Source organism: Crocuta crocuta, unplaced genomic scaffold, assembly GCF_008692635.1.
Source record: "Crocuta crocuta isolate KB4526 unplaced genomic scaffold, BGI_CrCroc_1.0 scaffold417, whole genome shotgun sequence".
In the NCBI taxonomy this organism is placed as follows: Eukaryota; Metazoa; Chordata; class Mammalia; order Carnivora; family Hyaenidae; genus Crocuta; species Crocuta crocuta.
This window is the reverse complement of record NW_027536463.1, coordinates 2,083,767-2,089,666: the sequence shown is the minus strand read 5'-3', so window position 1 is coordinate 2,089,666 and position 5,900 is coordinate 2,083,767. Positions and strand designations below refer to the sequence as shown.

Below are 5,900 nucleotides of genomic sequence, written 5' to 3'. Positions count from 1 at the left end.
TACATTTACACTGACAACTGAAATAACAGAGTCCGATTCTGAGACAACTGGCTGAATGTTAAATGCAGTGTGTCTCTGCCACCCTTGTCCATATGAAGGGGTATCAGTATTTTTTTTTGAAACAGTACGTCACTTTGGGTTTTATCCTATGATTATCTAAATTGGGGTCTAAGTTTAGCTAAGACAATGACAGCCATAACAACCCACAGTTTAGTAAAGCCAAGGGGAACTTTAAAAGAAAAGTCACAGATGAAAGAGGTTGAGCTTGCCTCACATGTTTACTCTTTCATGATTTTGTTGACCAGCCACATTTTAGAGGAAAATGAGGGGTATTTCAACCAGAATAGAATACATGATCATAATTCAGAAAGAGAATATGGAACGACAGTAAAAAGAATTAGAAAGACTGTTGGAGGAAAATAAAAATCCTAGTATACAAAGTATAATATTTGAAAAATATTTAAGTAGTTGGCTTCCCTTCTTAGCAAAGGTAACATTTAATAAAATCAGATTACTAATAACAACCAATAAAGTTTTATTTTGTGCATCTTTTAAGAAACCAGAGCATATTTATAGACATTGGGAGGCAGTAAGTGCATCCTTTTGACCATAGCACCACGTCTTAAAGACCTCACATTTCTTTGAATCTCGGGAAACATTGAAAATATAGTTTCAATGTATTTCTTCACTAAATATTAAGTATGCTTTGAAAAGAATTATATATACTTTGATACATCATTTGGGACCTAAAAAATGAAGAAGTTGTAGAGAAGTTTGTCATGAAGGATAACAGGAATATGCATTGGCAACAAAAAAAAGGTAAGAATAAGTTTTATACTTTTATTCTTTGGAGGTAATGGAAAACAGTTCATCTCCGAGTGATATTGTTTTTCCTCTTAAAATGTGGCAAATTAAAAAAAGTGCTATGTTAATATCAGATTTAACGTACTCTTCATACGAGAAAAATTCAGTGTTTGAATGTTTTACCACATCTGTACTGACTTCCTAAAATGAATATGGTATCATTTTGTCTGCCCAGAATCATTAGACCATAAGTCATTTGAAGAATGAATGTTTTTGAATTAGCTGAAGAGTTATCCCTTTACATACTGTAATGATTTGCTTCAAATTTTAGCTATTGAGAATTTTTTTCAAAGTATGTTATGTATGTATATTCTTAGAGTTCTGAGTGTGAGGAGTATGATTTAAGTATTAGGCATCATGGTGAGAGCAAAGATCATGGGTTTTGGCGCTGACGGGTTAAGTTCTAGTTTTACCATTTAGCAAACTTTTTTTTTAAGATGCTTAAATTTCTGATTTTTTAAGAAAAATAAAATTTTCTGTCTCTTGGAATTGTTCTGAAAATTAAACTTGGGCTTATACAGTGCTCCTGGTACTGATCCATTCCTGAGATGATTCAGTCTTCTTGTGAACATCAGTTGAGAAATTAGGATTATGTGACCACATATAACACTGTTTCTTTGGGATTCCTTTATCTGATTGAACTTTTTCTCACTCCTTTATTCTCTCCTCCAATTTGCTCCCTGTAATCTACTGGGAGCCCTGAAGGACAACTTTAAAAAGAAAAGAAAAAAAAAAAAGCCAACTAAAAATTTATCAAAACACTATAAAAATTGTGTACAATTGTACTGTTAAATACAGTAGACACTACCACATTTTAATTTTAATAACAATTAAGAATCCAATTCTTTAGCTTTGTATTTCATGTGCTTCATAGCCACAGTAGCAAGTAGCTACTATATTCGATGGTACAGAGAAATAGTCCCATCATCACAGAAGGCTCTAATGGATTGGGCTGATCTACCATGTTTAAAGTTCTGTATTTCTGTTGTGGAATTTTCAAGATGAGTGGAATGTGGCTCTTGCCTTGATGTAACTTAAGCCCAGTGTAAAGAAACAAGTTATTTTGGGGAGATGTTTAGAAAATGTGAAAACTCAGTGGTGTAGATGACTATTTGAAAAACAGGGGAGTTAAACAGCTCAGGATTAAAAATGGAAAGAAAGAACAGAGATGAACCCTAAAGCATAATTAACACTTTTGATCTTCCCAGTGCATGAAGGATAATAGGATGTACTAAGTTGGGTCTACTGTGCTCGCTTAGGTAGTGCATATGCTAAAATTGGAACAATACAGAGAGGATTAGCATGGTCCCTGAGCAAGGATGACACACAAATTTGTGAAGTGCTCCATATTTTATCAGCATGCCATTTGCAGCAACTGGATGGAAATGGAAGGTATTATGCTGAGTGAAATAAGTCAGAGAAGGACGGATATCATACTTGCACTCATATGTGGATCTTGAGAAACTTAACAGAAGACCCTGGGGGAAGGGAAGGGGAGAAATAGTTACAAACAGACAGGAAGGGAGGCAAACCACAAGAGACTGTTAAATACAGAGAACAACCTGAGGGTGGATGAGGGGCTGGGGCAGAGGGCAAAATGGGTGATGGGCATTGAGGAGGGCACTTGGGATGAGCACTGGGTGTTGTAGGTAAGCCAATTTGACAATAAATTATACTGATTAAAAAAAAAACACTTGGTTCTACTTGCAGAAGGAGAGAGGAGAAGATACATGTTTGTGTCCTTATTTGTATTAGATTTTTACTTTTTCTTGCATTTGAGAATTTTTACTATTAATATTGAATATTTTAATAATATTAAATAGGTTTTTATTTTAAAAGAATCCTGATATTTGTAATATTTAAAATTTTGTCCCTCTCTCAATCTCTAAATTAATCTCCTGGCATCTGTTTTTATTCCTGTCATTTTTAATTCTACTTTGCTGAAAGATCTTTCTTGTTCTAAAACTAATATATTCTTCAGAGTTTGAGTGCCTTCCATTCATATATCATCTCAGATAGTACCTCCTATTTCATTCCCCCCCTCACCTCTGTTTTAAAATATATTTTCTTTCCTTTTCAGCCCATTACCCTAAGTAACAGTCCTATATCAAACCCATCTGAATGTTTTTGCCTCTTGACTTCCTTTTCAAATTTCCTAGAACTGTGGCCCCCATTTGCCTCTCAGTTCTTCCCTGAAAATTTACTTTCCAACCCTGAAATTTGACTTTTCAGTCACTCTTAGGATGATTTTTTTCCCCCACCATGGTCTCCAATGAACATTGCCAACAATTACTATTGCCAGTGCTATCAGATCCTTCACAGTCCACTTACTTCTTGGATAAAACGTTGACCACTCCATTCGCCTATGCTGATGACTTCTGAATGTGTCTCTAACCCAGAGCTTTATCTATGCCATAAGGATGTAGGCATTCCAAACTTTGCTTTAACACAAACTTACCATCTTGCCAAAAACCCCCACTTCCTGCTCCTCCAGTAGTTTTCTCTCTTTCAGTTGCACCACCATCTATTCATTTGCCCAATCTAGAGGCTTATAAAACCATCTTCTACACCCCAAATATATTTGATTTACCAGTGGCTGATACCTCCTTAAAGTCCCCCTTTCAGCCCCTGTCCCCAGTCAGGGATTTAGAGCAGGAGTAAACTTGTCCCCAAATCTCTGTCCTTCAGTTCTTTCGCTCTCTCCAATTCATTCTTCACACTGTCTCCAGGGTGATCTTTCTCAAATTTAAATCTGCTATATCATTGTTTTCTTTTCTATTTCCTTTATTTTTAACTTTTCTGCTAAATCTCTCCGGTAGATTCTCTCCCTTCTTATAAGAAATACTGCCTGGATGATTGTTTTTGTATTAAACAAAGCAAAATACAAAACTGCCAAGGTTTTAGCACCACTCTGGAAATCTCGAGAAAAGGGGTCATGGTGTGAGACTTTAGTTACTTTTTAAAAAATTTTTAACGTTTTTATTTATTATTGAGAAACAGAGACAGAGCATGAGTATCGGAGGGGCAGAGAGAGGGAGAGACACAGAATCTGAAGGAGGCTCCAGGCTCTGAGCTGTCAGCACAGAGCCCAACCGGCAGGAACCAATGAACTGCAAGATCATGACCTGAGCCAAAGTCGGATGCTTAACTGACTGAGCCACCCAGCACCCCTGGTCGAACTCCTTTCACCATCAATCTGTCACTACTGTTTGTCCCAACATGCCAGGTCCTGGAGATGGCACTACTCGGTTAAATTGTCAATACCAATTCCTTTATATAATATTCAGTGATTAAATAAGTTTACAAAACCATGACTAAATGTTACAAAAAAATAATTAAAACTCCAGGTAGAACAGTGAGAAAATCCAGGAAAATTAAAAAGATTTGTTGGATTTATTATTTCAAATCTTTCTGCCTTCTTTGTTTTTTAACAAGCGTTAATCTTCATCTCTTAGGCCAGCCTTTTAGATGACTAAAAGGTGGACTTCCAACACACTGACTCAGCAGCTCTGCTACCCTATGAATAAATGAAACAAATCAATGTAGTCAGATGTTTCCATTGGCCTTTGTGCAGATGCTGAATCCTGCCTCTGGCGGGACCTGAATGTGGACTCCCAGAGATTACAGGTGCTAAAATCCACATCTAAAAATGCAGTAAGAATCAGGGTTGGCAGGCATTATCCTGGATGATGCGAAAATTATTTTAATTTACCTGTTAAAAACCATGTGAATAATAGGACACTGCTCTTAAAAGAATTCAATGAATATTTCATGGCCATTGTGAGTGGAAAACTCACTCTTGATGCAGGCAGGACTATTTTCCATAGACAGTTGGCTCAGTGGTCTAATCACATTAATATTATCAGTGAGAAGGCTTAATATTATTCTCCAATTAGGCTTAGACAGTTTCCAATATTCTGTCAGATCATTTATGCCAAATAACTCCATATGGAAAATGGATTAGTTTAAAAATTTAAGGATAAGTTTTGCAGCTCATTTGTATTTGTTTTGGGAGATGGGCAGGGACAGCTATTGTAATAAAACTACATGGTCACTAAGCCCATTTGTCTTAAAAACTGTTCATAAAAAATATCTCAAAAATGCCTTTATAGATGGAGAATGATCCCAAAAGTAGTATATAAAACATGGGTTTATTTCTTTGTTCACAATGTGAATTAAGTCTTTCATCTCATAAACATGTCTCCTAATTGACCCTAATGTGCATACCTTTAGTACATAATACTAATGACCTTGAGCCATATCCTAGAACTGACTGTTCTTAGATTTTCAAAGCATTTCTTCAGTATAGTTTCAACGTTACGGTTAATTTAATTGCAATCAGCTTTTTATAATTCCAAAATGAATGTCCTCTGAATTGTAACCTTTACAGCAAGCATATTTTATTGAATCACAGAGCCAAAAAAGACCTTTGAAATCACGTAGCTTATTAATTTGTGAAGCTGTTTATAGATCAGCATCATCGGGGGAAATTTTTTTAAAAAGAATGCAGATCTGTAGGATTTGCCTCAAACCAATTAAAACCTGAAGATTAGACTTTTTAGGAAATTCCTTAGATATTGCTGATACTGAACAGCCAGCTTCAGAAGAATAAATTCATTCTTTCCAGTTTATAAATAAGAAAACTGAGGCAGGCCAAGGAAAGCAAAGTAACTTACCCAAATAATATAGCAGATCTGAGCAAGATCCTGACTCCTAGCTCCCAACACAGAGTAATTTCCAAGAATAAAAATAGAGAATTTCTTATATAAAGAAACACAGGAATTATTTAAAACAGGGAAAATGTATGAGTTTTGGTGATTTTATGTGATCATTCTCCTCTAGGAATAAATTTTTCTGCTTCTATCTTAGATGCTGTTGAACCAGGCTGAGCAAATTAAATGTTTGCTTGAGGTTTGCTGTCCTAGACTGAGGCCATGGTAATAAATGTGTTACTTGTAACAAGTGCAAAGCCTATTACCGTCGATAATAATGTGTTTTATAATTTATTTTTCCATATTCCTCTAAGAAACTCAATA

At 35.6% G+C, this 5,900-nt stretch overlaps 1 non-coding gene across 1 annotated transcript; it reads left to right on the top strand.

Annotated features, from left to right (window-relative positions):
- Positions 1–2,111: 2,111 nt before the first annotated feature.
- Positions 2,112–2,218, top strand: LOC144218599 (U6 spliceosomal RNA). The gene has a single exon (XR_013331202.1). It is a non-coding gene; the product is annotated as a U6 spliceosomal RNA (small nuclear RNA).
- Positions 2,219–5,900: the final 3,682 nt, after the last annotated feature.